Genomic DNA, 22,009 nt, shown 5'->3' with positions numbered 1-22,009 from the left:
GTCACCAGACGGGAGTGGTCTTAACGCTTAATTGGTCTGCTTTGGCAGAGGAAAAGAAATATGTGGAAAGCCAATCAGATGCATGACATTTGTAGCAGTAAAAAAAATGCACAATTAAGTGAGGAAGGCAATTTACGAAGTGATATCATCCATAGTGTGTTTTAATGTATAAACATTTTATAAGGTAAAAACAGGCTAGCCGTGGGATGTTCCTTTGTGTGAACACCAGTCAAACTCTACCACTGATTCACCATGAAATTCAACAATAAATTGGCTACTTGTAGAAAAAAAGTTAATGATGCCATTATTGTAGGACACAGCACAAAACTCCCATGTTGACAGATGGCCACAAACGGAATGTGGATATCACACAACACACAGAGACATGAGGTGCATTCAAATGCATTTGGACATTTCCAAACAGGGAAAATTTATTTATTTCCAATGACCTATTATAGATGTATTCATTCATTAATTGATTTAATCCATGTCATCCACTGCCTAAGATACAGCACCTAGCAACAGTCGAGTAAGAGCACCTGGGCATACTAATTTTACCCACTTAAAACATTGATCAAGTGTACCATGTAATTTCTCAATTATGGATTCTTTGCTTTTTGTTGTTATTGTATTAAATGTAGCGGTTATCTTGAAAAACCTGCGAGGGGAGTGACAGGACTAATTATACAGTGTACAAGTTTGCTCAATGTGCTCAATTCCCATTTTTCCGGCACATCCCATCCAGATGTGTAGAGCAAAGAGCCCTAATCCAAACATGCCTTGAGATTAGCTGCCTCAAAGTGGAAGACATGTTGATGCTGTCAGCTGTTAATGTTTGTTTTATGTCAGACATCATGATTTGATGCAGCTATTTCTGTGTCTAATATTGTCTAAAATGAGCAGAAATCTTGCTCTAATCCTATCAGTGAACGATGAAAAATTAGCTCAAATTTAGCATCATGTTTTGCAAATCAAACTCAGTGGTAAAAGGCAACCAATGGAGGTTTCAAGATGGATTGAAAAATACCATTGTGGGAAACTAACCTGCCTCATCTATTCTGTCAAATTGCATCCAAAATCAAATGGATTCTTGCTCAAAGAAAGAAAAAAGGAATAATTTATGCAGGAATTTTCATAAAGCTGATAGGCCGGTGTTGTGCGCATCACCTGCCAGGAGTCCAGTGTAGAGAGAAGCTGGTGGATGGGATGCAACACGCCTAATCCCAAATTAGGATGCGAAGATCCTGTTACACATTATGATTAGTTCCACTCTTTCACGCTCATCCCTTCTTTTCATGGAGCCGCCTCGCATGGCTGCATTGCACCTGAATGCATCACAGCACAGCCCTCCTCCCTGCACCGGATTTTGTGCTGACAAATGCAGAAGAAAATGGTCAGAGCTGGGCACCACAGCCTCAAATTTGTACTCTATATTTCACCTACAGTGAAAGTCATCTCTTGATTGGATTTGCATGCTCTAAAACAAAGTATTTGTTATGGACCTGGTTTTTCCATAGCAAGAGATCTCCAGGATTATGTGCCAGCACCTCAGCGTATCAATAAAGGTTTTTGGGTGACTGCACTTGAATGCACCACAGACTTGAATCTGATTTCCATTGACCAGAGTACAGTACAGTATAGTGCAGTATAAATCAAAGCGATAGGTCACACCAAATCTTTGGTCAGGACTCAAATGCACCACAAACGGAAATCCATTATCAACTGTTCCGGAGTGCACCACAGACAAACATCATGGTGGTTGTCACAGCTGGACTGCACTTGAATGCAATACAGGAGAATATCTTCTATGGTTCTGTGCGTTATACAACTGAACACCGTGATAAACTGCACCTCAAGGCATTAAAGTCATTTTCTTGACTTCAAAGTACAAGCATAGTACAACTCCATTCCAGACTGCACTTGAATGCACCATAATAGAAATCAAAGCTAGACTGCACCTGAACACACCACTCTACACTACAAAAGACTGCGTGTATTCAGCATCTACTTGTTCCCATCAGAATAATTAATATGATCAAGCATAGACTGGACCTTTTTTAATATATTTTTTTTATATTTTTTTAATGAAAAAGCAGTGTTGAATAATGTCACATGCGGACCTGAACAACCCTTTGGCCTTTCACTCCAATCTGCACTTCAGATTCACTAATCCATTTGCTGGCATACATCACAGGAAAGGTGATAAAGTGTGTGCCAGTGCGTATGCGCCACATTCAGTGGTGTGTGTGTGTGTATGTGATCTGGTGGGTGTCTAATCCAGTCCCAGTGTGAAACTGTTGACATTTGTGGCCCCCCTCCCCTTCCTTCATTATGTGACTGGGGCTGTTTTGTGCTGGATTAGCCACAAATCTCCCGTGCAGCGCATTCAGCATGCCACTAGTAGTTTAACTTCATTAATAATGGATGAAGAGATTGTAATCCAGGAGTAAGAGACCACAGAAAGAGATGGAGGGGCATCTTTCTTTTCTTTTCTTTTTTTGGACACCTTGAAGTCGATGCTGTGCTACTACTAACTGCTAATGTTATGGCATTACTACAACAATCATCATCCCTACGGGGATGAATAAAGTATCTATCTATCTATCTATCTATTTGTTTTTGGTGGCAGTTGGGGGTGGGGGAGGCGTGGAGTCATTTAAGAATCTCACCTTGATTGTGTTTACTCGAGGTTCTTATTGGAGACTATTATAGGACATGGGCTGGCCTTACGGCAAGATAAACAGGATTAAATATGTACATATTATACATATTTACTTGCTGCCTTTCCTCGCCGGCTTTTTTGGATGATTTCCACTGACGGCGGAGAGATTTGTGCTCAGTTGGTGTGATGCTACGCTAAGCTTTATGGAAAATGTAAAGAGTGTAACTTGGAGACTATGTCGTTTAAAAGAAAAAACAAGCAAAATTTAAACTTTCTGGTGTTGATCTTTTGCTAATAATTCATGAAAGTTGTCACAGACTGTTGCTGAATGTGTTGTGTTGACTATGGACGCCTAACGCAAAATATCTTTGTTAAAAGGGTTTTAGAGCTTGTATACATCCATGAAAGTTTGAAAAAAAAAGTCCCTTTGAATAAAGAGGTGCAAGTTGTGAAGTTGGAAAAAAAACTCTCACCAAAAACTTTCAATCTTCTTTGTAGTTTACGTTCGCCGCGAATGCATTGAGGTCAGAAATGGGACAATTTGAGTGGGGTAAATCTGACTCTATATTTGATTATAATTCCAAAATCAATAGGAGTATTACATGTAAAAAAGGACAAAATATAAGCAATCTTTTTAAACACCATGAAGCTTCCATACTTAATTAAATTTTTAATTCCTACAAGAAACTAGCATTCTTGATGCTAAATTTTGAATTTTTACTATTTTTTGCCTTTACCATATGTGAGAGTATAGCGTACATCATAACATAAGAGTTAATTGTGGTGCTTTTCATGCCATCTTGCCATTCACACAAGGGCAAAGTTTGACTACAAAGCGACATCTGGACCCTGCTGCAGCCGCCGCCGGACGTGTGTGCAGCCTTGCATGTGGCTTTGGACTGGAGGCCTCAGCCAAGGCCGCATTCCCGCCGCTCTCTAATGTTTCAATTAATTGCGGCGCTGTCACGAACGGCGCTCAGCTAACAGGAAACGCTTGGAAAGTCTCCCACTTGCTGATTGACGTAATTAAGGTCGCTAAAGATTTTCTGTTCCCCCACCCTCCAAATGTTCTCTAACCTTCTTGTATCATAAAACAGGAATGAGATTGTTTTGGGGGTGAGGGTGGGTAAAAAGCAAGCAGGGGAGTGGAACCCAAAGCCATTTTTCATAACGTGAGTGATAATGCCTAATGTGATGGATCATCACTGCGGGTCCCTGGTGGCGCGCATGACTTCATTTTGCATGTCTGGCGGGAAATATCAGCATGTTAGTCATGTGTTCAGTTGTCATCAATATGGCACGTGCGCAACTTTGATTATTTGCGCATTCCACGTTTGTGAGAATCACCTGTTGGCGACCGTGCTTGCATCTTGACGCAATTATTGGGAATGAATCGTGCATGCACTATTATTATTATTTTTTTTTTTATCTTTAACTAGCACCAGTTTTCACAAGCCTGATGGTGTAGTCAGAATAAGACTGTCACACAGTACAGCGGAATGACTTTTTCATTGTTATAAAATATGCTCAGGCAATGTTTTAAAAGGCAAGTCAATAATATGTTCTATTCCCCACCATGGGTTTTATTATCTTTGTGGGGACCTCTTGAACTTGTGGGGACCATTTTGGTAGACCCCACAAGTTCAGATCTCATTTCGAGGGTCAAGACTTGCTTTTGATTTTATAGTATATGTTTTAATTGAATCTTGGTTGCAATGTTAGGTGAGGCAATCTGTTGTGATATTTAGGTGAGGGTTAGGGGCTAGTAAATGCATTATGTCAGTGAAATGTCACCACTACAATAGAAAACCCCCTCCTGTGCATGTGTGTGTCTGTCGGTGCGTGCGTATGTATGCTCTTTTTTTTTTCTTTTTTTTTTTGAGGATGGGATCAGTAGACTTTTTCGTGTGTCTTGAATTAAATGAACACCCAATTTCATGTCGATGGCTAGAGCTGTCAAGTTCTTTTTCTGCTGAGTTCTTAAGCTTGGTGTTTTCATGAGTAGGTTTTGAGCTTTGAATTTCATGCTCAAACAAAAACGGCAGACTTGTCAGTCTTATTGGGCAAGAGTTCTTGAGCTTTTTTCTGTCTACTCATAATATACAATTCTGAAAATGAAACTGGCTGGTTAGGTGTGATTTTCCTGTGCAGGATGCAGTTAAACATTTCTATAGCAGGCTTGAGCACTGCAGGGGCTGATTGATTGAATGTGTGTTCCACTAGCCAGCAAGACATAAATTGAGCACTTCACAGGTTGGATGAGTGCAGATCCTCACGTATGTTTAGGGCTTGGCCCTGGTGGACCAGCTAACCCCTTTCTACGCAGCTCATGCTTATAAAAGGCCCAACGTCTCAATGGCCGCAGCGGAGGGGCAGTTGAAATACCAACGGGTCAGCAGGGGCCCGTATTAACAGGACCAAGGCTTTGCCACCAATCCCACTCAACTTCGGAGGCTCTTTTAAGGGGAAATAAATCGATCAACAGCTGACACCATATCCGGTTGATGGCAACAACCAACAAAAACAACATGAAACAAAGGGTCATTGTCACTTGACACTTTGGAGCAAGAATTGCCCCCTCTGCCCCACATTCCATTTTTATCATAAAATTGTTATTTTTTATGGAAACCTTTCATTTTTCAGAGAGAAAAAAACATAGATCTTAAATGACAAACTTAAAAAAAACACTGAAAATGAAATTTAGAAACCTCTAAACTATATTACTAGTCGCGTCTCAATGTATATATCAACCAGCAACTCTAGAAGATAGATCATTTAACATTGTCTGGTTTATTTCAGGCTCATCCGCCAGAAATTTGCCTCACTAATTACAACGCAGAGTCTTGTTAACATTCACAAAATAAAAGTGGTCAAGATTTTGCAAAGTGTAATACACCTTACAAATAGGTTGATTCAGGTCCAATTAATTTGCTCATGATTAGAAAAGAATGGCTTTGCAAAGCCTTAAAATAGATTTGATGATACCAGCAGAAACTCTGTTAAAATTGGACTATATCCATGAAATGCTTTCACAAACCTCTTGTAGCTCAAATTGAGAACCAGTGTTCTAGATCTAGAACACCTTTTCTATCACAAATGTATTCTAAAATTATTTCATAATACAACACACACAGAATAAATATTTTTCATTATGATTCTTATAACTAATAACTTCTTCATCCGATACGATCGCAATGACAATTCCGAAGCAAACGTGTGCTCCCTCAGCTCTAAAAAAGTGAAAATTTGGAGTGCGACCACTTGCTCTCTTCTCTCTTGACACCCAATTACGTGATGTCAGTCCAATTACCTTGGCACACAAAGCAGAGATTTTCTCTCTCTCTTTTTTTTTTTTTAACCGCAGCAGCCAAATCAAAGGATTAGCTGGAATCAGGATTCAGACTCCTCATCTCCAGTTCAATAACGTCCACCGGTGCACGACACGAGGAGGGAAAAAAAAAAACGTAAGGAAAAAACTGCCTTTTCTCTTCTCAGTGAGTGCAATATGAGTGGCTTTGGTAAAAATGTCAGCTAGAATGCTCATCGGTATCACTCCAGCTCGTCAAAAGGCTTCAAACGCACATCTGTGGTACTTCTTTTTCTTAAAAAACCTTTCCCCTGCAATTGGTGAGCACAGCGGCACTGTAAAGGCCAGATCACTATTGCTGTCACCAAGGTCACCGATGAGGCTTGTATCTCACATAGTCCACTCTCTTGGTATTCAGCAGAGAGTAGGCATCACCTTTCGGGGCACCCAGCCAACTCTGCAAAGTGTGCTTAACGCAAGCACACTTCGCAGCAGACCGGTGGGGGTGACCAGTGGCTCATTTGCATGAAGCAGGACCGCCCCCACAAAACAGGCTGAAGATTACGGTGAAAAGTGTATAATTCTGGATCCTTGGAATATTTTGACCAAAGAAATCAAGACATCTGGGAACTGCTTAGAATTGTTCCAATATAGTTACAATAATTCTCTTTAAGGTGTGATGTTCCTCTGATGAAAAAAAAAAAAACACTAAATAACATATATATAGCATCAGTCATGCTAGCATAAGATGATCACGGTAGCATAAAGCCTTAGATAAGCTCCGAGATGATTGATGAGTTTGAAAATGAAAAAGGAAAGCAGTATAATTTCTGTCTTCTGTCTGGCTCTGCCAAAAGAACCCTCTCTGTTAGTCATCACATAAAGCATCTCCTAGGTTTAAGCAGGACTCATAAAGGATCTTCAGGATGAAAATCAAGCAACAAACTGAATTTAGCACTGTCCTAAACTTTACTGTGCCAATGCATATTTTACATGAAAAATGTTGAAGCAAAATGTATCAGCAAAATATGTATTAAAAGTGAACTAATCAAGAATTGACACAGACATGGATCAAAACTTCTATTTTGAAGTCCGGCGTCCTGGCTGGAACAGTACAAGCTTGTTCTCATGTCACCGTCGAACAGCTACCAGACTTTTGCAGAGGGGACACCAGACGGTCCATGATTTAATCCAGCCCATGGTTGATGATTGCTTGATCTTTTCACTTCTATGTGTGTTTAAGACGAGAATGAGATGCTCCTTTATTAGATGGCGTTAGGTGGCCCAGAATTCAAATTCTGGGTCGTGTTCAATGCTTTGAGAAGCGAGAAGCTAAGAACCTTGCAATCATGTAAAAGACATCAGATGAACCTAGCGCCATAGAGGTTGCTGCTGCAGTTTGTGGGAAAATGCAACATTTATTTACGATGGTCAACAGTGCTGCACGCCAGACATGATTAGATTTACGACTAAGTCTGTGGGCGAGATAAACCGTCGGTCGTGTTTGAAAACTTTACTATGATTTGATATTATTCTGCATGCTTTGAATGGGATTAAAATGTAGTCCACTATTTGGGTCAAACTTGACTGTATCTTTTCTATAACTAACACTAGTAGAAGTAGTAAAGTAAAAAAATACAGTCAACATCTGCATGAACAAAAGTGGCAGGCCAAGAATAAAAACTGTTAAATATAAACCAGTGCATATGACTTTGTGGCGCATCATTCATGAGCTCAAATCCTGTCTGTTGAATCGCCGTAATGCGTGTTTTTGTCATAATCGATAAAGACAAATACGTCATAGCAGATTTGTTCTATTTAGTCGACCTGCACCAAAGTCAACACGCAGATGTTTGGAAGGGAAACAAGATGCCTAATAAATCTTGGGCATGACGTTTTGAATTAGTTGAGACTTAGCCCCTGATGCCATATTAAACCCCGTCTTTTCCACTCCGCCGCTTTCGATAACAACGCATTAGATCTCCCGATGATAAACTCTGCACCCCGCACCCCCAATCCAATGAGACCATTTCCCATCACAGCCAGAGAGAAGGCAGCGGTGGCCATTAATAATAAATGCAGGGACGCAATTCCCATTTGCGCTGCGAACGTATTTCAGGAAAGAAAAATGACAAACTCTGTGCTGTTTCTAGCTCGACCCATTAAAAGCCAGAACTTGCATTTGCAGCCAGGTTGGCACAATCCGAACTTTGCCCTTGAATAAACAGCAGTTAAACACATTTGACTCAAGAGGAAATGTTATCTTGCTTGCTTCCTATAAGTTCAGACAAACCCGTTTATAAGTTATAAAGGTAAGGCATACTTAAAATCTTTAGCTGAAACAAAAGATGCAGTACTTGTGGAAAAAAAAGGCTGATACAAGTATTTGTATTTGGGTACTTCCCACCACTGATGATTTAACCGTAAGCGTGTAAGGTTTTACAGTATATCGGCATCCTGATCTGGTTTAGCTAAGATTAAGTGTGTGGTTTGGGTTTACGGCTAGTCGGCCCCATCACGGTGGCGATGACAGTGGTGCGTAAAGGGCGGCGGCGGACGCAGCGGCAGTTGTTGTACTTCTAAAACCGTCTTCGCGCCGACTTTGATGTGTCAAACCCGCGCTAGGAAACCCGAGACGCCAACTCCGGTGGCTCCAACTCCTCTGTTTTGTTGACCCTGTCCACTCTTTCCGTTGTCACGTATGGTCTGAACTTTGTTCTTTTTTATGACAGGATGTCATCTGGGACATCAACAATCATCAAATTGAGCTTTAATCTAATATATATTTTGCCATGTACAATTTCGCCATGTTTTTTGAGACTTGCTTAGTGAAAGTATTCAGGGGTCACTAAAGCCATCAAGAACATTTGACTGACAGTAGATTAGAACTGTGAAGGGCGATCCATCACTCAGAATGTCAGCAATAATTCTTGACACTTTCTCGTCATAAACCTCATTTAAACCCTGACCCCGTCTTCTCCATACTAAATACACTGTAACGACGGCCATGCTCTTTTTTCGGATGGACGCAGACTCAAAATACTAAATGAAGCGTCTTTCTAGTCAAAATTGTAAGCCTGATGATTTGACTGGAAGCGGGTTTGATCCATACTAAAAATAATTATAATGTACTAGTGTAATGTATGTTTTTTCACGATAGTAGGTCATCTTTATTTTCAGGAGTTGTAATCTATTTTTTGTCCTCCGTTTTCCAAGATAAAATGTTATTTCAAAATTATTTTCATAAAATGTAATAGAAAGAAAATAACCATATTTTAAGTTACTTTTTTTCAAGGTTTTTCAAGGGCTAACAATAACAAAGTTATGTACATTTTTTCCCCAATTTTTAGATAGTTTTGAAGATTAGATGTGCTATTTTCTGTCTTTTTTTTTTTAAAGAAAATACTGTAATATTGTAAATATAGTTGCGTTTTACAAAACAAACAGCCTTTTTTTGTTGTTTTTATGAGCACAAAGCTGTATTGTTCAGAATAAAAAAGTTGACATTTTACACACACTCACAAAAATCCTCAAGCCATATTTTTTCATGTCTTTCCAGTGGTAACTGGATGCCTGGCCCCACCCCTTTGGCCACCCTTTACACTGCCTTGCCAGCAGCTATAACACAGGGCCGCGAGTGTGGATTGATCCGAGTATGATTGATAGCTACAGCTGATACGCCAGCTCTGTTTTCAATTGTGCAAGAACTGGCACTTCTCACCTTGTAAAAGTGCTTAAAGTGGAGCTCTGGGATGAATGAGGCTGAAGTGCTGCATGGAATATGACGAGGGATTGTGGTGCTTGTGTATTCCGACTTGAATACATGACAGGCGTTAACTTACTGTACCGGAGTTATGGACGTGAAGCAGAACAGGAAGAGCTTAAGCAAGACCCCCACCAAGGTTTAAGTAATCGGTAATCATACCATACAACAGCTTAAGAGCTTAGATGAGAGTAACTTTTTCAAAATGCACTAACCACAGTTGCACTTGTTTATTTTTTAACGAATGTCCTAATTTTGTGCAAAAAAAGTCCAATAATAATTTTGAAACAAATTCTTTTGTTTGAATTTTTGAAGTTGTATTTGAAAAGGGATGAATAATATTTCATTAAAAGAATATAGTGATATTTTTTCGCAAGATAGCAAAGTCAGGTAAAGCTAAGGAACATAATTGTCTTGCATTAACAACGTAAAAAAAATGTATATAGAGGGTAAAAAGGTATAACCTTACAAAAATAAAGATTGCTGTGACTGACCTCCACCAAGGCTTCCATGTTTGTCACTAACGAATAAAGGTAAGGCTACCACTGAATGTCTTGAGAAGTGTTTACTTTTATAAAACGTCATGAAAGCATATCAAGCAATGATCTGATGAGGTTTGACAGAGATGTGAGTTTTGAACATGTTCAATGGGTTTTTTCCGTGTTTCACATTTCAATTGCTGCCAAACGCTCAATCAGATCCAGATGAATCACAGTTTGACATCTGCGTCTTCTCACCCTGAATACGCCCATCAAATCCATTTTCACACATTATAAAACATGTTTTGGCAAAATGGGAACTATGATATAATCCATCGCTGGATTCAGATCCAAATGTTACAGGAACAAAGAACAACTATATCCATCGTTGAAGAAGACATAGGATGAATTGTCAAGACCTTTTCACCCTCTTGAAACATTTTTTAAATTTTGCAGAACCTGTTTTGATAGGACTGTCCTATCATATCCCACAGAGCCACAATGAGGTCAACAGAGTATTGTTATTGTTAGCCTGCTGACTAAAAGCAGAATGACTACTTCAACCCAAAGTTAAAAAAAAAAAAACAACAAAAAAAAACATTACGTTTTCACTGGAGGCAACACTTAATCGCAAAGCTACTAGTTAACTACTCTTTTTCAATAGTGGACTCCGATTTGAGTATTTAGTGCATACTATTCCATTGTAACTTTTTAAGACACAAATATTAGCTAATTCTGCAGCTCTGCTTAGCTTTCGCCTTTGACATGATGGGCTGTCAATTTAGACTGGACAAGTCTTGAAAAATGGTGGCTTTTTTGCCCGGCCAACCTTCCATGTTAGTGCTCGCAGTAACTCCAAATACCCTTTCCAATCATGGTGACCCAAATGGTATTACACTGATGTAGCGTGCCTTCAACGTATGCTTAAGACACCAAAAAGACAGTTAATTGCAACTGACAGGACCATCATAAACCGAGGATCACATGTATTTGATGTGACCAGAGACACAAGTGTTGGTAAACAAGCCATTTAAAGTCAGTTTTCAGGTTTATGACAAGATAGACATGGCGATTTTTCCTTTTTACAAACATTACAATTATGACAAACACGATTTTGTTGATTTTTTTTGACTGTCAAATATCCGGCTCGGGAAATGTAAAGGTGATCGTTGCGTCCTTTCTGCTCTGGAAGCCATTAGTCAGTAATGAATTCCCAGCAGTTTGATTTGTAGTCGGCGGGGTTAAGCCCTCAAACGTTAGGCCCTGCGGTTCAGAAGAATCCGAGCCCTCCGGTAGTGAGTGATTGTTGCAATGTAAACGAAGCATGAAAGCCGCTTTGTTGCTTTTTCGTTCAAGGCGTCCTGTCACACCCTATTATAAATCGCGTTCATTTTGGAAACAGATACAGCGGGCGTCCACTCGGTGAAATATGTTTTTCCATGGAGGTACTGTACGTCAATGCATGGGATAAAAATGGCAATGAGAAAGAAGAGTTGGGGGGTTGACGTTGGAATCCGCTTGTTGTGACAGCGAGGCGACTCTTGTGCCGACACATGGCGGAGTTTTGGCGGCGGCGTTGACACCTCCAGCTGTCTCTGGCGGTGCTGGAGCGCTCCGGCGCAGACATCCAGCCGTGCTCGGAGCCACCGCTCCATCATCGCGACTATCCAGTCTCGCAAAAAAATACCGATTCATTCTGGTAATATTGACTTTTGTTTGACTGAAAATAATACGACTATATAGTCATACTATGACTACTTTGATCTCACTGTTTTTTTTTTTCCCCTGTGAACTTTACCCTCGCAATAATCTAATCCATGTACAGTTATGACTAAACTTTTTTCTTGAAAAATAACTTTAGCCTCATAACGACTGATTATTGGGATTTACATTTTATAATATGCTCTTTTTCTTAACGTAATATGATGGTTTATAATAGGGGTGTCAAACTCATTTTTATGGTGGGCCACATTGTCGAGTTCTGTCAGCTGGCCCCTTCACACACACACATAAAACTTCACTCTCCTTAAAACACAACTTGTCTCCTCCACAAAACACATCTTCTTTCTGTTGTGTCCACACACGCTGCTACCCTTTCTATTTTCTATTTACATCTGCCTTCCCTGTTCTGACTTTCTCACTTCCCTCACAAGCCTTTCCAGTGACACACTGCCAACCCCCCCCCCCCCCCCCCCCCTCACTTTTTTTTTTCTCTGCGGCACAGTAGCTCTCGACTTTTTGGCGATGACTTCCCGCCGCTGCTCTTTTGGCTTGGGCGGCGGTCAGCTCGAGCTAAGAGCACACACATCAGGCCTCTTGAGAGTCGCAAGTACAAACGCTGTTAACAGCAGGCATGACAATGTCAGACACTACTAGCGCTATAACTTTTTTATGGTGACTCTCAGTTACATAACGGCCCACTTCACCGCAAACAGACGCTGAGAAAGAAACCATTGCGTAACGTTAAAATATTGTTTCTGGAAGCCAGTTCATAGTTGCTGACTTCCATTAAGCCCGGACTGAATGCCTTGTTCGACTAGAACGAAAGGACCTTTCACGCTGCCCAGTCGAAGGCAGCGTTTTCCCACGTCACTGGTTGACTTCAAAAAGGTAGCTTTTTTCCGGGGTTGCTGATTTGTTTAAAAAGATACCAACATGGAATCATAGGTTGAGCCCAATCTACCATATTTTCCTGACTTTCTCGTTCCCGATAGTGTCTTGGTGAAACTTGGAAATTTGTTGACTTTTTTCCGTGTGACTTAACCACTTGTTTGTACCGATAGGCTACGTGAAGTTTCCCGCTTCAGAGGTAGTCCATTGATGGTGTTCATCGTAGTGTATGCTTTAAAAATACGTGTCAGAAATGCAAGTACGTTAAGTATTCCCAATTCCAGACATCTGTCAAACGGAAATTCCCAAACCAGAAAAAAAAAAAAAAAAACGTTTTCAGTATTGTGTATCATATTTTCTGGCCATTTTATATTATGATAGATTTTCTCGAATAAATAGAAAGACATTTTTTTTTCACAAATACTGTGGCCTAATAAAACTTTTCCTGAAGACATACTTCATATTCTTAACCCTCTTACTTCAGAATCGTCATCCTCCAGTCCACAACGGCCTTTGTCCTGCATGTTTTCCAGGTTTTTCATTGCAGCACCCTGACTCCGCAGGGGCTCATAATGATCTGATCATTTCAATCAGGTGTGTTGTGTAGGAAAAATGAGAAAATATGCAGGGCCCAGGCCAATGTGGAGTGGACGTTGACACTATAGGAGTAAGAGGGTTAAAATTATGATTGTTTTGTTTCAAGTCAACTTGGCAAAAGCTCATCTGGTCATTTTCCAATTGAAAGACTGTGATTTCAGCTTTTGTGACTTTGTCAATGTGTCCTTGAGCAAGATACTGAACCTCCAGTTGCATAAAAAAAAAAAAAAAAAAAAAAAAAAAAAACATTGATATGGAAACCTTTGCAGAATCTCTGCATGAAAGGGTCCCAAAAGCAACATATCTAGTAAGTGTACCGTTACTACAAATGATTTATGTTCCAAAAAGACCCCAGAAATGCATCAATGATGACTCCAACCGTTTCCACCCACAATTATTGAGTTGCATATCCCTGGCTCAAAACATGTGAATGGGTTTTCTTTGATACGCCCATATTACAACGGCAACAAGTTCCGTAGCATAACCTTTTTGTCAGTTTATTTATACTTGGGCATAAACGTTTTCCCCTACTGAAGTCTACATGTGATGCGTTCTCCAGCTCCACTGAAGACGTATAAAGTAACATCGGCCAGGCATAAATTACACGCTGGAGTCGCATTAAGCAATAAACAGCACATTAGTTTATTTCAACAGCGCCACTTGTCTATTTTGGAGACTTTAATCAATCACTCAGCGCTGCAATGTGAGTCAATCCCAAAACGACAGGCAAGGCAGATAGTGTGGTTTCTGACTGAAAATAGCTTTGCTGGCTAAAACAAATCATAAAGAAAAGATTACATTTTTGATTTTGACTATAGGCCAGATTAGGTTGTAGAAGAGCCTATAAGTGGTTTAAAATCATGTCGGGTGCTTGCATATTGGATGTTTGATTAGACGCCAGTGACATTTGGACCAGGGAGTTTGGACTAAAAAAAGAAAAATGGAAAAAAAGGCCCTCCTTCGCATTTGATTGGTGGATAAAAATGCTGATGGGACGGTAAAGCTAACGTGAGTGAAATAATGCTTGCTGTTGACGTGGTCCTCAGACGGATTCTTTGTGGTCGCAGACGCAATTGCCTGTGTCGGCTCCTTTCCCCCAAATGTTTTCCTATCACTGGTCTTACGCTTGCATATTTACATGACTTGCAGGCTGCAGCTGGCAGTGGATTTGATACCGTTTTAATTGACGAGGCGTTCCTCGTCGGTTTGGTCCAGTTTAAGCCTCCTGGGTCAAATCTTCCAAGTTCATTAGAGACTTAATTTATTTATTTTTCTGTCATTTATTATACCTAAACATAATCCAAGTCAGACTGGCCTGTGCTGAAAGTAGTTTCTACTTAGTATGCAGTGGTGGACTGTCAGAGCCAGCAAGCCCTTCTCTGCTGGCCTAACATAACCTGAGACCATTATCGTAATTATAATAAAAGTCAATTCCATTTGTTATTTATTTTTCATACATACCTACACACATATATATATATATATATATATATATATATATATATATATATAGGACTTTTCTTAAAGCGGATTAAAACGTAAGGTAGAAAAGGATTTGTTTTTGGAACGGAAATGCACAGACAAACTGTACAACCCCCAAAACAGGAGGAAAAGCGTTAACAAAAACTGGCTTCTCCCTTCTACTGACTGCACACACTATTTAGACATATTTACAATAGTTACAAAATCAGATGAGTCAAACATTACTTTACACTAACAAACGTCTCTGACAATTGCCATTTGCTTCACATTCTGGGGGCTGTTTAAATACAGCGGCAATCAGGAGAGCCAGCCAATGAGAGGACACCGCCTGCACTCAATTGACTCATTCCACAAAAAAGACTCACACACATGCACACACATAAACCATGGAGAGAACACAGCAAAACAAAACAGGTTCCTGATGATATTAACCTGTTTTTATCTTTTAAGAAATGTTTAGCACTTTCTGCCAAGTTGACAAAGCGTCGTCACCAAACACAAGGGATAAAATCAACATTTCTTGTTTTATTTATTGTATTGATTTCATTAAGTACAGTGGACCCCACCATATGAAATTAATTTGTTCCGGAGTTGGGGTCATAAGGCGAAATTGTTGCATGGCGGACAATAGAAACCTATGTAAATTAGCAAATGTGTCTAAAACTCCAGGTAAAAACATCAAAATTGTAAATACATATTAAAAATTTGTAACAAAATAGTATAGTAAGTGATCCCCGTCCACCGACGAATAGTAGACCAGCATCTTAGGAGCTGTAACTCCAATCAATATCAGACCAGCATTTTAGTGACATATGGAGTGACGCATGCAGTGACTTATCACCAAGTTTGAATTTTTAATTGTTGATGCTGTAAAGCGGGAAAAAACGTCGGAAAGAGGGGGTGAAAAAAACCTTTTATTCCACTTCGTAACATGAAAAAAACGTATCTCATATTTGCTTGTGATACAGTCGATTTAGATTTTTCTCTCTCCCAGCAGTCAATTCTCTCATATTGCACACACACACACACACACATGCACACACACACATGTGAGAGCATGCAGACACACATACTTGCACATATACACACATACAACAAACGGCATTGCAGACATCATAAAAAAAATGTCTGTCCACCTGTTGTCACGGTGCTGGGGGAGCTTGTGAACCCCACCTGCAATCCCTGGTCTGGCGATATGAATGTGTGCGCACGCGTGTGTGTCGCCCCTCCACCCTCATAAACAGGTGGGGTCCCCCCACAGCTATCCAGTTCCCCTCTTTGATAAGTCATTACAGACTTCATTAATTCCTCCTGCCTCTTGCGCCGGGCTGCTCGGCGGCCTGACATGAATTCCCATGCGAGCGCACCTCGTTGGGCCTGTGTAAGTTTTACAAGCGGAGATTAACATGTGTGAAAACAAATGTAACATGAACCTCTCCCTTGCACCTCAACACTCGATTGTTTGTGCTGGGCCACGCTTAAAACAACTCCCATGACATCCAAATGGGCAAGACCAAAAATGTCATTTTATTGAATTTTGTTTTTATGCATCGTTGTTTTTGCCCAACCCTTGGACCAAGGCATTTATTTCATAAGAAAAGGATCTCATAATGCTTCATCAAAGAAATCTCACAAAAAGAAAGTGTGCATTTAGTGAAATTACGGTGCTGACAATCAACAAATTTAGCGCAATGTGAAATTTGAGGCGTCTTGAGTTTAGAATGTGGTACGCCTTTAACTGTCATTGTACAGCAGGTATACGATCAATTTTGTAAGTTATCATTTTCAAAGCAATTTGTGAAACTGGAGAAATTATGGGTGACAGTGGTTATGAAACACTCAATTTGGGTAGCACCTTGATTTTGGGTCTTTTGTCTCAGGATCTGATGAATTTAGCGATACTATTGTTTTGTACCAATTTTACGTAGGTCATGTCAAAATGTGTTTCTCACTATTTCTTTTTTTTTTTCTTTCATTTTAGTCCAAAAGACCGTTTGGGCCATGCCTATGTCAGTCACTTAGTTGCCCTACCGATTTATACGACAAAACAAATTAAAAACCAATTTGATATATATATATATATATATATATATATATATATATATATATATATATATATATATATATATATATATATATATACATTCACACAATTAAGCAAAGGTCAGATCTACCAGCTCCTGCTAGCTAGTCCAATGCCAAGAAGAAACATCTCTCACGCCCGACTTGACTTTGTGCCGGACTCTGTTTCCTTGACATTGATTGGTGATTGTGAAGAGAACACGGGACACTCGATACTCGCCGCCCCGCATGATTCCAGTTGTGCGGCGACTCATCTTGTAGGCTGTCGGGTAACTCGGTGGCACGTGGTGCTGAACCCGGACAGGGCTGCTCATTAACGTTCTTGTTCAAAAATATCTTGTGAATCATTTATTTTCATTGATTGATTGATAAAAATAAAAATCATTTCAAAGAAAGGGTTTGCCCCACATTGCACACAAGAAATCAACAGTACGACTAGAAATGATCAACAAAATAAAAATAGACCTTTACATGCTCGGCTATGTGTGGACAAACACTATCATGTGATTAAGTGTCATGGTGCCTTTCGCCAGCTGTTAATAATTGCCATCTTGCGCAGTAAAAACAGAAAACTAGAAGCACTGCATAGACACCATTGAGGCTCTTTTTCTCCTCAGCTGCCCTTCGACCCAATGAGCACATGCTAAAGATGTAGCAACCAAATTTAGAAGACTATTTGCCACCTTGGCTTGATGGATCACCCTGAAGCCAAACTATGTTCCGAGTCCAAAGAGAGGTACGAATTCCACGCTGTCACATGGTGGGACTGTTGTATCCTGTGGCCTTTTTGCCACCATCACATCTATCTGTCCGTTTTCTGTACAACTTATCCTTTTAAGTATACTGTACTATACTGCAAGAGATGGTATCCATCTGATAGCAAATACATACAAATCCAGTATCGCTGATACCAAGAATTTTTGGGCAATACTGAATGATTTAGTATTGATTCGATACCAAGTTATTATGATGCCAGTATTGCCTATGCTGATCATTTTCAAAAATCAAGGAGGATGCGTCATCACTGCTACCGTTACATGTTCAGTGAGGTGTGTAATACAACAAAACTTGGTATTGAGTCGTTAGAGTAAGTGCCTACATACCTACGTATATACAGTGTCATGATACTTATTTTATTAAGTAAGTTGGATCTGTCATCAATGCTGAATTACAAAAGTGTAGTGGTCTGAGATACTGCAAAATGAACTGTCTTGTCCATACTTGGTCAGTAACAGTTACAGCTTCTGATATCTTTTTATTAAGTTAGATGCAGCATAACTGATAACATACAATGTTGTGGTGCATGCTATTGCAAGATTTGTTACCTATCTTGATACCAGGTAAATAAGCAACTTTAAAATCGATAGTTACAAATCGGTTTTCCTGCATTCAAAAAGTTTGTGGCATTAAAAAATACAGTAAGTCTTGACCCTTCTTTACCTTAACACAGGTGAATGTTTCATGGCATTGATTGTGGTGGCCCTGGTTTAAATACGTTGCTGTTATTAGAATGGGTTTCTTCATTGTACTTTCAAAATAAAATGACGTTTTTTTAAACAATGGTACATGATGACAGTGTATTTTTCATCTAATCAGCACTATGTGAGAGAGGGAATTTTTTCCCTTGTTAAGTTCTCAAAATATGAAGTTCAAATTTTTTGACAAAAAGTATTCATTTATACTTCAGAATCTGTGCAAAAAATATTAATAATAAGCACACAGTATAACTACCACCTTAGTCGAGTGCAAATGTTTGGATGAGAACCAGAATATCGGTTCGGGCTCAATCGACGTGCTCTAAGCAATTCTCTTGCCGCTGCTCTCAAATATGTAATATCTGTCTTTTGTTCTTGCTTCATAAAAGACTGGTTGCAGGCTTTGAGCGCTAATGATTGACCTTGTTGATGAAATACGTCTAACCAGCAAAAGTCAATACTCTACCGACGGGAGAAACTTTTTCTGTTCGTCCTGCCGCTTCAACACTATATGGATTTATCCACGCCGCACTGACGTAAATCATCTTCAAAAAAATCAAGCGTCCGCATGCTTTGGATCGAATTCCACGGACAGAAATACCCCCACCCCCTTTTTTTTCCAGGAAGCTCTCCAGTGGTGTTTTAAATCAAGTAGCTTGTCTGATCAGAATCAAGTTCAAAGCCACTTGCCGCAAACAATACGTCGGGATGGTTAAACGTCCCAACAGATGCTACGCTGACTACCCGTCTCACCACCACCAGGCTCCCCCAACTGCAGCCAAGAGGACCTGATGGAATAGTTGGTATAGTTTTCCAAAAATAAATGACACATATAGACTTTCAACAATGCCGCACAGAGGCGCTCCCGTGTCCTTTATTTTTCCTCCTCTGGTCTTTTTGGAGGAAATCCATCATTATAGTAAAAGTGTCTTAAAATTAATTAATTATGTTGTGTGGTTCAATCCAAAGTGTTTCTTAGGGGCACAAAATATGACCATGGTTCTCATGACCTATTTGATATCAACATTTTGGGAAGAAAAACCGCACAATTGTAGTAATAAAGTGTGTTCCAGGCTGTCCAGGAACTGTACTTTGATAAACCCCAAACCTTGTTTGAATAAGTATTTAAAAAGGTATTCCTAACTTGCAAACTCCACTTTTGAATCCTTATCCTGGCTTGCCTGAACACCGTCATAAAATCATACTTCAATATCGTAATACTGGTTCGCAACCAAGCTTGGAAATCCTCTCTGCCTTAAAACTCAAAGTTTTAAGCTCAAGCCGTTGATTTGAAACCCTCATTCTGGAGATATGAACCCTGGTTTGACACTAAGTTTACTTAGATACCTTAACCCCTGAATGAAAGGCTTTAAATGCCAACCACGACTTAATAACCCCAAACCATCTTGAGTCCTACTTTTAAATCCTAAAACTTGCTCGAAACCCTAAAACAGTTTGAAAGCCTTCTTTCAAGGAAACTCAAATCTTGGCTCAAGACCATACTTTTACCCATGTTTGAAACTCTACCCTAGACCTTAAACCTTTCAGTGAAATCATAAACCTTTTTTGAAGAATTAACCAAGTTTGAAAACCTGATTTAAACACCTATCCCATGTGGACTGACAAAAAAGAGTAAAAGTGATAGACTTGAGCAGTATTCTTGTCTTGACTTGGTTCAAGCCAAAATGAACAGCGTTGTCAGTTGGAAACAAGTCAATCATCCGTGATTGATGATGAATTTAGGAGCTGTCAGGCTTTGGCATCAACGGATTCCGAAAGTGGCTTGCTTCCGTCACGTCGACAAAATGTTCCGCTCTGGACTCTGGCACCTCGCTATCACCCGATCGCCATCAAGGTCATGCATCGTGTTCACTTTCCCACCCAAAACTATTTTTTTTTCCAAATGTCACTCAGCGAGTTTTCCATTCCGTCGGAAACTGCGAAGCTAAAGCCTCCTCGGCTCAGCAGTTGGTCTATACATGGCCCGTCGCTACGCCAGCGCTAATTATTTTCAGGCGGGATCAAAGTAAACCTCGGAATGTTTTTTTACCCGCCAATCTATTTTTAGTGTCTCCTTGCTAACTATCTGCCGCTCGGAGCTGATTGGAGATTAGCACCCAGCGCATTTGAAAAGAAACGGGGCTTGTTTTACACTCGGATCACAGCCTATAAATACAATCAGAGTAGAGCAAAAGGGGGGCCGTAGAGGGGGGGGGCGTTAGCGGGGTGCTGATTGTAAGGGTGATGATGTGTGTGTAAATGCATGCCGTTATTTGAATGCAGCTATGCTGCTGGCACAAACAAACTCGCACACACGCATGCATAAGTGAGTGTTAAAATATGACCACACCAAGCCTACTTCCCAGGGTACTGTCACTTTAAGACGTTTCAGAGTCTGTTTTGAAAATGTAATTAATCCTGATTTGAGGCCATGACTCATGCTTAAGACCTATTTGAAACCATATTTTGAAACCTTAGTCCCGGCTTAAAGTCCTACTTTGAAGCCCTCACAACAAACAAGCTAACCCTTTGTTTGAGACCCTAGGCCAAGCTTTAAACCCTACTTGAGAAACCCTAAAATGGCTTGAAACCCGATTTGAAAAACCCTAACTTTGGCTTCAATATTATAGGGCTATTGTTGTGATCCTTGGGGTCATCCTGGTACCCGTGGGTACCGTGTTGATGACTATTGCTGTGACTCTGGCTTGATACCCTGAACTACCCAAGATAAACTCTGCTTGACCCTATTTTGACTACATTAAAATCCAACCCAAAGCCTAACTTTTCCCAGAATGCCAGATAGAATTCACATTGCCTGGAGTGCAAGTCTCATTTTATGTTTTGCACAAATTTAAAAATACCCAAAGTGAGTTTGTTTCCATGGAGACCAGTTGGGAGACCCAGTTGTAAGAGATGTTAGATATGACTGGGTTGACAAAAGTTCAGTCATAGAAATCCACATATGTGCAACATCAGAGTTTACGGGCACTATTTTAATAGAGTCTTCATTTAATAAAGTGCTGCTTGTTGACATTAGCTGCCCAGCGCCAACTCCGAGTGGATGGACACATGGACAGCTGGTTGGGTTCTCCACTGTGAAGGTTACAATCACAATGAGTCATTTCTATCTGGCTTGCCCGGCCCCCCCCTTGCCATCCGCTCTGGGACCCCCTGCCCAGACACCCAGACAGCTGGACCCTCAGTTCTGGTTTCAGTGCCACGGTTTGCTCCCAATAACATCAAACTTTGCCCTTCTCCACACAATGTCAACGTGGACGCACATCAAGGACACTGTAACATGCCAAACTCGAATCCAACCATGTCTTGAAACCCTAATCCTTGTTTAAACCTAAACCCGGGCTTGAATTTGTGCCCCAGGATGTAATTCCTGATTTGAAACCTTAACTTCAACTTGAAAGTCCAAGTTGAAATCCTAACAGTGGCTTGAAACCCTACTTTGAATCTTTAGCCTTGCTTCAAAAGCCTTCATTTGAATTCCACATAAACCATAGCATCAAACCTTCTCTTTAAACCTGACTTAAAATCTTTACC

The sequence above is a fragment of the Hippichthys cyanospilos genome, chromosome 13 (genome assembly GCF_059441005.1).
Source record: "Hippichthys cyanospilos isolate Australia breed blue-spotted pipefish chromosome 13, RoL_Hcya_1.0, whole genome shotgun sequence".
Taxonomy (NCBI): Eukaryota; Metazoa; Chordata; class Actinopteri; order Syngnathiformes; family Syngnathidae; genus Hippichthys; species Hippichthys cyanospilos.
This window is presented reverse-complemented; position numbering follows the sequence as displayed.